Source organism: Haemaphysalis longicornis, unplaced genomic scaffold (assembly GCF_048455015.1).
Source record: "Haemaphysalis longicornis isolate Haplotype H1 unplaced genomic scaffold, Haemaphysalis longicornis Haplotype H1 scaffold_93, whole genome shotgun sequence".
In the NCBI taxonomy this organism is placed as follows: domain Eukaryota; kingdom Metazoa; phylum Arthropoda; class Arachnida; order Ixodida; family Ixodidae; genus Haemaphysalis; species Haemaphysalis longicornis.
The window spans coordinates 478,294-489,844 of NW_027526466.1; positions in this window are offsets into that span (position 1 = coordinate 478,294).

Below are 11,551 nucleotides of genomic sequence, written 5' to 3' on the forward strand. Positions count from 1 at the left end.
GGGAGTCTCTTCCTGTGACAGCTGGCAGATGCCGCGGCTGCCCAGTTCGACGTTTGGCCTTCAAGACCGGCACTCGGGAAGCCGGTGGATGTGGCTCCTTCCTGGCACCAAATTGTGCAATGCTGCACAGGCATTCATGATGCGTGCAGCTGGGACGGGAACTTCATGTCAAGACAGGGGAAGCGCCTCTTCCAAACTCCAAAAGCCCGCTCAACAGAGTTCCGGGTCTTTATCTGGGCTTTGTTGTACCTGTAAAGAATTGATGCATTGTAACGTTCTTTTTTATTCGGTGGTATAGACAGTAGCCGCATTCTCTCACCGTATACCATGGAGGAACTGCTAACTTGGATAAGCAGTCTGTTGATGTCTCTTGATGTATGTCGGTTAATGTATCAAATTTTTAAGGGCTACATTTGAGAATCACCCCAAACAGCTTGTATTCCCACACTGAAAAGAGCCAGCTGTACTTTATGAGCGTTTTTTCTTGCACCTGTCGACGTCCTTGGTAGCCAAGCCAAGTTTAAGGGGAAAGAGGAGGGGTTGGGCAATAATGTTGCATGTCAGCAGACCTTTCAACTATGCTTCCTATGCTGCTTGTGCCAAAGGGCTGTTTCTTCTTACTTTGTTTCTCTGTTTTGTTAAAATTCTCCATTCACAGCACTCCAGGCACACGTTTTTGATCACTGCTACTTTTGGCTCCCTGAATCTCCATGAACCAAGTGAATAAAATATGTTTATTCTTTAGCTCCCGCCAGTTTCAGCAGGCGAATGGCTGGCAGCATCTATCAAGGGGCTAGAATCTCTCCTCACTCTTCTTCAACCATCAAAACAACACTGGTAAATTCTATGCGTCTGTGCACCTGTAGCCCACTGCCGAGGAAACTTTCAACGTGGTATTTCGTTTGGTTGTGTGTTGAATAGTTGTAATATAAAGGCTAGCAGTTGGTTTACTTCACATAACAAGTCATAAGCATCCCTGTGTGCCTGCAACTCTAGAAGTGAAGTTTGTTGTCCCCTCTCCTCATTTTATTTCTAGTTTCATGGTTTTGCATAACAGTGTGTCATCATGCACACTGTTTCTGCATTGAATATTACGAAATATTGGCCCTGCTTTTCATGCGTTTTTGCTCCTGTTCTTTTTCATTTCTGTCTTGTCTGAATAAGTCGCCCTTACACGTGTATAGTTTTGTTGTTCGGGGCTAGTTAGGGCACTTATGACACTGACGTGACTTTTTTATAAATGCTAGCTCATACAGTTGTTGTGCCTGCTATTTTCTTTCTTCGTGTTTTTCTGTGAAATAGCAGTTTCCACTTTCACACTCAATCACGATTGTAAAACCTGCTAATCAATGGCCGAGCTTGTTGTAGTTCTTTTTCTGTCTATAGCCACAAAAGAATTGTTTGCCTGCATTGTGTGTCTAGTTTTGTTATTTTTCGTTCCGCATGCATCCGTAGTTCTTTGTATAGAAATGTTGCCAAAGGCCGCCGAAAGTATGGAACAAATAAATGTGCTTTTATGAAACAAACTCAAGTTGTTGCTGACATGTCCACCTCATTATTTCTAAATCGCTTGCTACCAGTTGGTAATGCAATGCGTGGAAGCTTTGCGTAAGCGAACATGCACAGCGTCATGCCAATCACTTGCCTGCCTTCAGGTGTGTTGACAGAGCCAGGATTCACTAAGGGCGTCATGAGGAAAGGTTGGCATGCGTAGCCTGCATCCCCCAGCAGCACTCCTGGCATCCTGGTTTCCGCATAGAGCACCCGTACACGGGAATTGTCCAAGATCCGGCTGTCATGCACGCACCCAGGCCACCGTGCAACAACGTTGAAGAACTCCAGGTTGGGGCCTGTGACAGCCTGCATGAAAAAAAGTCATGGAAGTAAAATATGCTGCCCAAATAAAGATTGTGGTTACTTGAAAGCAGTGATTAACCCTTTTTACTCAACATGGTTGTGACTACCAGCCATGCACTTAACACGTTACAAGGAACGAGTTACTTCTACCTAGTTACTAATTTCATTAACGAGTAACATATTTAAGTACTCTTAAAAAGGAACGGGTAATGTATTTAGTTCCTTTTATGGCCAAGTAACGGTATCTCGTTACTTCTGAGAAGTAACTTGCACAATTCCGCTGAAACGGTCTTGTTTTTATTTTAATTTCTGCATGCGTCTATAGGCACTTTGCGCTTATGTTTGCCTCTAAACCAGCAGCACCGTTGTCTACATTCGTGTGCTTCGGGGAGACATTTCTGTTATGCATGATGCCACGCTCATCACTGCCTCTTGTCGTAGCATTCACTTTGCGCAAGTTCTGGCGCACTGCCCGAGACAGCAACAGCCAGGATTATCGCAAGTCAAGCACGGGCGCCCACACAAAGAAGGCATCTGGTCAGTCATGATAACAAAGGCCGAGACGAACGAATTGTTTAGGTGGCGCAGATGAAAAGACGTTAGTCATCGATATTGAAACCAGCCAATTAAATTGCAGGTAATACAAAAGGCATGAAAAAACCCATGGATTCATCACGGGCCGAGATTCACAGCCAAAGAAGCGGGGAAACATAACCGATGAAAACTTCGAGAGGCAGCTACTGCTTAAGTAAATCGACTACTAAAAAGGAAACAATGAACCATAAAACAATACAGTTGTGCATTTGATCATCAAAGTAACGTGAACAGTAACTCATTACTTTTCGGGTAACGTGTACATGTCTGGACAATACCATACCCAAATCTGGAAGGAATTGGAGCACCACGACTATATGTTGCAATCAGGTTTAGTACAGGAAGAATCACAATATTGAAGTAAACGATAAGCCTTAAAGTGAGCGGATTGTACTCGGTGATGAATGCACTGTTGTCATGGTAACTGCTAGTGAGGTTACAATTATGGAAGGTGAGGGAATTAAAGTTCCTTAGGCAGTACAGGCCAACTTTCCCTCATGTAAATACAGAAGTACAAAACACAGCTAAATAAAAAAATGTTCGTGTGCCACCGACCCTGTTTCGCGTGTTAGTGAAAGCTGTAAATCCGGCTCACCTGAACGTTGATGCAGAAGACGCCTTTCCTATCGCGAAACACCTCAGCAGTGTCTCCTCCAGGGCTGTTGATTCTGACGTGGGTGCAGTTGATGCACCCAGTGACGCCAGGAAAACCTCCAGTCATGTAGAAGGCGTGCATAACTTCCCCGTACTCCTCTGCTTTAGGGAAGTGCACCAGCTCCCGGAACAGGTTCCTTGCGATAGGGCCGGTCACCTTGTTAACAGTGCGGCACACGGTGACGACTTGGAAAGTTCCTTGGGCGTAAAATCGCAACGCGAAGAGCAGTTGCAGCACCGAGGTGAGCGGTTGCCCACACTTGTCCGCGTTTTCTGCCAGGGGAAGCATGCGCAGCAGCTCACGCACGGTCGCCTTCGTTAACCTGTACCGCGACAAGAACTGCACTTCGTCGTACAACTCCATCGAATTCAAGCGGTCACGAAGAAGTGGACGCGGAATTTTCGGCAGTTCATAAATGCCGCCAAAAACCAAATCCGTAGCTCGGCACGCGAACTCGAATGCAGACAGCCGCTGCATTACATCCGACCTGTACGTCGCCATGTCAATTGGAACACTGCGCCGAAGTCATCTTCAAGCTAGCTACGGCCGCGACTTGAAATTTGGCTCGTTTTTTCCCCGAGCCAAGGTCGCCTCAAGTTAACTGTGGCCTCAAGTAGCGTTGAAGACACGGAGGGTCTAGGAATCACGGCGGTGCCGTCTTGAGACAGCCGCAAGTCAAGACCGGTTTAAGTCACATTTACGAATTCGGCGGTAAGTGCGATAGCTGATGATTTTTAAGTAGAACCTACACCCAATGCAACCACGACGGGGCTGATAGAGAAAATCCCGAAAGGCGAATGCACGTGTGCTTTTATTAGAAGCCAGCCCGCTTGGTTTCCTTTTTATTTTTCGTGACGGTTGAGGGTCGGGGGAGGAGATGTTTGAAATGGACTATAAACAAACGCATCAATTGAAATCAAAGCGTTTCAGTAAAAGCGAGAACAAAGGATTGGGCGCTGTTAATTTGTATAAGGTAAGGAGAAAGGGCGTGAGGAGAAACCGCGGAGGCTTCTTTGTTATTCGCCGTGTCCACCCGACCAGCGGGCCCGGAGACGCCGCATGCAAGTGCGTCGGTCCCCTCATAATAGTTGAAAGCGATGTCAGTTTTCGAAGGAGGATTTCCTTGCGTTCGTTTGGAAGCCGATCCATCGACATTGTAACGACCGTGATTACCGCCATGAGAAAACCCGAAGCGGATGGGATCTGAAGGTCAGTCAAGGGGTCAAACCTTGGGTCAAACATAGGAAGAGGGCACCAGACATTCTGTCTGTGACAGTTGCACTGCTCAAAGTTACTGGGCGAAGTTTCCGTTCGTCACGCGTCTGAACCTGGCGACTCGGATGCTGGTATGCCTCAATGGGTAGGCGACCAGGCTTTGTTGGGCGCTCCACGTGTTAACAAAGAAAATGAATTAAATGCAGAGCATTTCAGTAACTCCCGATGTCACCCGCGTTGGCGTTCGTAGTCCGCGTCCGCATCGCTCCCCCTACACTATATAAAAAAATAATACTTGCCGGCGCCAGGTTTCGATCCTACGACTCTGCGGGCGGAACGCAAGGTGCACGGTACTCTACCAACTGAGCCACAAAGCCGACACAGAACGGAAGGTTACGAACGTGCCTTATATCCTTGACTCATTCAACCGTCGGCCAGAGGTGCGCCCTCTCCCCCGCGTCCTCCTCGCCTTCTCTCCGCTCGCAACGCCCTCTCTCGCCGCGTTCGGTTCGGGCGCACAACTGGTGGGGACGTGCGCAACACCCTCTCTCGCCGCGTTAGGTTCGCGCGCAAGAACAGGTGGGGCGCTCGCATCGCGCTCTCTCCCCGCGGTCGGTTCGCGCTTAAACCACATATGTCGTTCGCGCGCGCTGCGGTCGCTAACATCTGTGGCGTGATCGTGACGTCAGCATCACGCGTTCGCGTGGTGGCGATTTCGGCGCTATAACACTCTCTCGCGAGGTGCATTGGATTGGATTCGATTGGATTGGCTTGGATTAGCTTGGATTTGGATTGGATTGGATTAAAGTGGATTGAATTGGATTGTGTTGCGTCATAGCCTCGCCACGTTGCGTCATAGCCGCGGCTGGGGGTTCACGGCACGTTTCACCATCGACTTCATCGACAATGTCTACGCTGGAAGACAACAATTACAACAACAACAACCAATACGTAATCCATACGACTTGCAGGCGCGCCCCCCCCCCCCGCAGAAATGCTCTGCATTTGATCGTGCCCCTCGCGAGGGGGATGTTTTTTTTTTTTGGCGGCGTGGGGCACAACGATACGCGGCATGGTATGGACAATACTTTAAGACAAGCCGCCCGAAAACCGAAGGCCGGCGAAAGGTTTGCTTTTAGTTGGTTGATTTTTATGTGTTATATTCGTGTTTTTCTAAACACCTCCGGGTTTTTTGTATGAGAGTGAGAGATGTTGGCCTCGTGGCTATTTTGAACCCGCCTAGCTTTGTTTGTCACGGTGGTGAATCAGTGACCTAGTGTGGGCTAATGAATGAGCCATCCTCACTCTCAAATTGTGACGTCCCTGTTGTGGGCGGGGTTTTAGGGGTAAAACCAAGGACTTTGATAGTTTGGGGAACAACCGGAGATTGAAAGAAGAGGAGATAGCGGCTAGCCCCGCTTGTCGCGGGCCTTGCCCGACCTCTTGCATGCGATCATGAGCCTTGGGAAGTTGTAAATACGTAGTGTAAATAAAGTGTACATATTGTACACTTGTACATATTGTGGTCTCTCTACCTCACAATATGCATAACGCTAGCTTTGCACAAGGCAGGCATTCATGCACACCGCGAGGAACCACCGTGGGTTCGAGCTAGTTGAGCACGCTCACGATACTGAAACGCCGTCGCGCCAACTTAACACCGCCTCTGTTGGGCAGGTGGAGAAAGGGGCGACAAAGGAATATGCCCAGGGTACGGAGGGAAGACGTTTATTTTATACTAACATTCTAGTCACATATTTTACAGTCCCAATTACACAATTTACAGCACAGGTATACGTACTTCCCGTTAGGTGAAAGGGGCGATGGGGCGCCACGCGCAAGTGCGCACGTTTCGTCGGCGCAGAGCCAGTGGGCTCTTCTGTCAGGGCAAATTCCGGGGTGCGGCGCGCACGTTGTGCGCGCGCGCATCGCCGTGCTGGCCGGATCGGCTCGCAGCAGCGAGGGAGACGGGGCCCATTCGCTCACAGGCGCGTACCGCACGGCGTGTTCGTCGAGTGGTAGGTACGGCCTTACTATATGCAAGCGTAGGGGCGACAGGAGCAGCCTTGGGCACGGGCAGCAGCCGGAAGGGCTGGTGGGCTTTCGCCGGCGCAACAGAGTTGCCGCCGGCTGGTAAAGAAAGCGTCACATACCTTCGGCCAACGCCTTCGGCGTCCTGGAAGCGTCTCCCCGAACGGACCCCCGCGCAGGGCGCGCGTTCGCGTCCAAGCGAGAGTCGGGTTCGGGCCTCGTTCAAACGGACCAATGAGGTGAGGTTAGCTCCGCTACCAGGGCGGAGCGCCCGCTGCGTGACAGTGTTTTATCGCCGCAACGGTCTCTGCAGGCTTCACCTCACGCAAGAGTTTGAGAGACGGCTCGGCTCTACACAGAGGCGCCAAGACGAGCCGGAATTTCGGAGGAGAGAGGGGAAAAGCGCCGCGTGATGGCACAAACCCAGTGATCGCGCAATGGCCTGGGCGTCAGGATCCCCACACTCGCAGCCGGAAGGGCTGGTGGGCTTTCGCCGGCGCAAGAGAGTTGCAGCCGGCTGGTAAAGAAAGCGTCACATACCTTCGGCCAACGCCTTCGGCGTCCTGGAAGCGTCTCCCCGAACGGCCCCCCGCGCAGGGCGCCCGTTCGCCTCCCGGCGAGAGTCGGGTTCGGGAATCGTTCAAACGGACCAATGAGGTGAGGTTAGCTCCGCTACCAGGGCGGAGCGCCCGCTGCGTGACAGTGTTTTATCGCCGCAACGGTCTCTGCAGGCTTCACCTCACGCAAGAGTTTGAGAGACGGCTCGGCTCTACACAGAGGCGCCAAGACGAGCCGGAATTTCGGAGGAGAGAGGGGAAAAGCGCCGCGTGATGGCACAAACCCAGTGATCGCGCAATGGCCTCGGGCGCTAGGATCCCCACACTCCCCTCTCCTTAAATGCCCTCGCCGGTCTGAGAAGAGTTGACCGGCCATCGCCCAGGCATGCAAAAGACGGCAAAAAGTAGAAACGAATGCATGCACAGGGCAGTCTCAGTCCCCAGCCCATACAAAATATTTACAAACTACACTAACAACACTACCCCCCCTCCAGCACAAATGATACATACCGGAAAACTACACGCGACACTGAGATACATAATACATAGTAATCGGTTCCACTTGCACACACAAAATAAAGCTATTGTAATATACAAGTACAATGAACGCGACACTATTAAAAACAATAATGGTAATAATATATACATGCAGGACGACACTATGCAACTTAGGATTACAAAAAAAAAAGAAAGAAACACACTACGACGACAAAGAATTAGGGCAAAAGAGTTAGGGCAAAGGAATTAGGGCAAAACTACGCTGAGTTACGAAAATAATATTTCTACAAAAATTCGGGAGACTCAGATCCGCGGTGCTTGTGCAAAGTTCGGCGGTGGGAGCACGAAAGTTTTTCGGGGAAACGTCCGTAGTGGTCAATCAAGAAAGGAAGATGGTGGGCACCAGTGCCGGAACGACCTCACCGTAGCGTCGAGACAGCAGCTCCGTGAAGGGGGGGTACCAGCCAGGAGGAAATGCGGTTTGAGCAGCCAGCCGGCAGGTATGATGACCGCGATGGCGCCGCTCAGGTGTAGACCTCGCGTGGCACCCGATGGGTGCCCCGCCAAAGAGCGATGACCCGTCGCTGGTGGTGGCTGCCGCCCAGCGCGAGCGAGGCAGCTGCCGGACGACAGCCGTGGTGCCGATGACGCATGGTGCGGTTCCGATATGGCACCACATTGTCCACATCTGTAGAGGGCACCTCTTCCGCAGCTCGCAACCGGCCGCCAGTCCCGCTCTCGTCGGTGCCGGGCAGCCCGGCTGCATTCGCCAGCCTTACATGCCGTTGAACCCCCATAGTCAGCGTAACTGTTCCGGGCTCGGTCAAGTTCCAGAAACGGGCACCTGCGGACCCTCCACCACACCGACGAGACACCACGTGATGGCGGCCCGCACCGGACGAAGCCGAAGCCACTCGCGGAATGCACCGTTGGGTTCGCTGAAGCCGGCAGAAACACACACCACACGCACTCACGAATACCCGCACAACATGCGTGTCACAGTGTTCGTGCCACCGGGGCCAAGTTCCTTCGCCACAACGCGGTGCGCCCCACTCGTAGCATACGCCCGGCCCGCGTTTTCCAGGAAAACACAACCTCCCGTTGGCATTGAGTATATGGTCCCCCAAAGTCTGGCCTGCTCTCCCAACTTCACAGAGTTCACGCAAAGGCCTCCAGTACGCGCTGCTCGCCCGAACACAGGGGCCGCGGACGGCCGAAATCGGACACTTACAAAAACAAGCCCATTACTTCTCGAACCCCGCGCGCGAGGAGCAGGGGATGTCCTCGAAGACCGACCGAGCTTCCACCCTCTCACCCTCGCTCTCCCGCCAACACCGTACGCCCCGAAAGAAGCAACTCCAAAAGAATGCTAGCCTTTCTCGCTACGTAGAAGTAAATAAAAGAACCATAGTACATACTTCGTCCTACATGTACAGACTAAGGAGGGTTCCTGTAATCAAACAAATAACTAAAAAAAACGCATAAAAGAGACACTACTTTACATCGTGAAAAAAAAAGGTAACACTTAACGCCTTCAGCAAGGCCAAACACTCGGACCATACAGAACCATGTAAAAAAAAAGCAAAAAAAAATGCCTTCACGCTACACGCTATACAAAAGTCAACACAACTCCAACGTGCAGTGCGCTAAAGCGCGTGCACAAAATAGTCACCCAAACAAACGGGTACGAAATACACCATTCGCCCTCAGCAGGCATAAAATAGAACACGATAAGACAAACAACACCCCGTAACATGCACACTCTTACAAATGTAGTAACAAGAGGAAATATGCGCTTACAGCTTTGCTGGAGGGGAGTGACAACTGACCACACAGATTGGGCTGGGACGGCCAGGGCGGCCGCGCTGACTGAGACTGAAAGAAGTGGTTAGCACGGGCGGCGAAAGTACCTGCCCTTTAGTGTGCTATGATTACTGAGGTGACCTCTTCGTGACGTTATATTGATGAGCTGGCCGAGAGAAGCCTGGATAAGCCTGGGTGCCTTGTCATCACCGCGCAGAGCCACTATGCTCTAGCGCCAAATAGTCAGCCCGTGACACCGTATAAGTAATAGCTCTGCTTGCTTCTCGGCAAAGGTCCCTTCAAGTCGCAAGCAACTACCTGCCAAGGACGCATACTGTCAAATGGCTTCACAATTCCAGGCGGCTTCCCACCGTGCGCCCTCGCCGTTTGACAGATATGGCAGGATCGGCAACAGCGAAAATGTCTCGCCTCGTCCCGGGCCAGGTCACGGAGCGACTCAGTTTACCAAAACTTTGGAGCCGCCTAAATGCCCGGCGAATGGTTAGTCATGAGCTTAGCGCAGCAGTGCGCAACTCAGACTTAGGGGGTTACCACACTGAATGGTTCAATTGCCTCATCATCGGTGGCTACGTAGTTAAGCACGAGTCCTTCACCGTCCAGCAGAAATGAGTCCCCCGGGGCGTCGGCGACACACGCTGACTTCAGCCCCCCTCCCGCGCCTGCTACAAGACAAGTAGCATCTCGGCGCACGCCCGCAGCAGGACAAGCTACGTCTCGGCGTCTAAAAAAAAAATCAAATTAAAAAAAAATTGTCTCCCAGAGACCGTCGCAAATCCGGCGACAAAACGGGTCATTCTGCTAGCCGGCTACTAGCTCTTTTCGGCTCAATACAACCGCCTTGCAACGGGCATCCCTTCCCCCTGATTTACAGCCGAGGCCCGTCCCCTTTCCCGCGGCATGGACTTCGCGAAAAGCGCCTGCCCTTCTCTGCGGGGTGTCCGCGCGTCCTTTCTCAACTCTGGGTCCTCTTCCTCCCCTCAACGGCTGTCAATTACGCTTTTGCGCCGCCGGCTAAAGTCACACTTGGACAATAAATCTCGATGGATTACGAAGCACGAGATAGCGCGTCAACTACCATGTTCGTGCTCTACTCTCAGGGGACGGCAATAAGCATATATCTCGCGTGCACTACTCCGAGTGGCGGCTGTGGCCTTTCTCCCGGAATACGTATACCGCCGCTCCAGTGGGGCGCGGTTGCACCGTCGCACTGCCCCGTGGGGCTGCGTTAACGAGGGGTGCACGCACACTCGCGTACGGAGGGGCAGTCGCCTCGTCCCCGTAGCAGCTACCGCTAGCGGATAAGCATTAAGACTGATTCCGGTTGCGTACTCAGCTTAATTAGCGGCCAAAGGCTAATGAGCCAATGGCCCCACGTTGGGCGCCAGTTTGTGGTCTCTCTACCTCGCAATATGCATAACCCTAGCATTGCACAAGGCAGGCATTCATGCACACTGCGAGGAACCACCGTGGGTTCGAGCTAGTTGAGCACGCTCACGATACTGAAACGCCGTCGCGCCAACTTAACACCGCCTCTGTTGGGCAGGTGGAGAAAGGGGCGACAAAGGAATATGCCCAGGGTACGGAGGGAAGACGTTTATTTTATACTTACGTTCTAGACACATATTTTACAGACCCAATTACATAATTTACAGTACCGGTACGTACTTCCCGTTAGGTGAAAGGGGCGATGGGGCGCCACGCGCAAGTGCGCACATTTCGTCGGCGCAGAGCCAGTGGGCTCTTCTGTCAGGGCAAATTCCGGGGTGCGCGCACATGTGCGCGCGCGCATCGCCGTGCTGGCCAGATCGGCTCGCAGCAGCGAGGGAGACGGGGCCCATTCGCTCACAGGCGCGTACTGCACGGCGTGATCGTCGAGTGGTAGGTACGGCCTTACTATATGCAAGCGTAGGGGCAACAGGAGCAGCCTTAGGCACGGGCCGCAGCCGGAAGGGCTGGTGGGCTTTCGCCGGCGCAAGAGAGTTGCAGCCGGCTGGTAAAGAAAGCGTCACATACCTTCGGCCAACGCCTTCGGCGTCCTGGAAGCGTCTCCCCGAACGGCCCCCCGCGCAGGGCGCCCGTTCGCCTCCCGGCGAGAGTCGGGTTCGGGAATCGTTCAAACGGACCAATGAGGTGAGGTTAGCTCCGCTACCAGGGCGGAGCGCCCGCTGCGTGACAGTGTTTTATCGCCGCAACGGTCTCTGCAGGCTTCACCTCACGCAAGAGTTTGAGAGACGGCTCGGCTCTACACAGAGGCGCCAAGACGAGCCGGAATTTCGGAGGAGAGAGGGGAAAAGCGCCGCGTGATGGCACAAACCCAGTG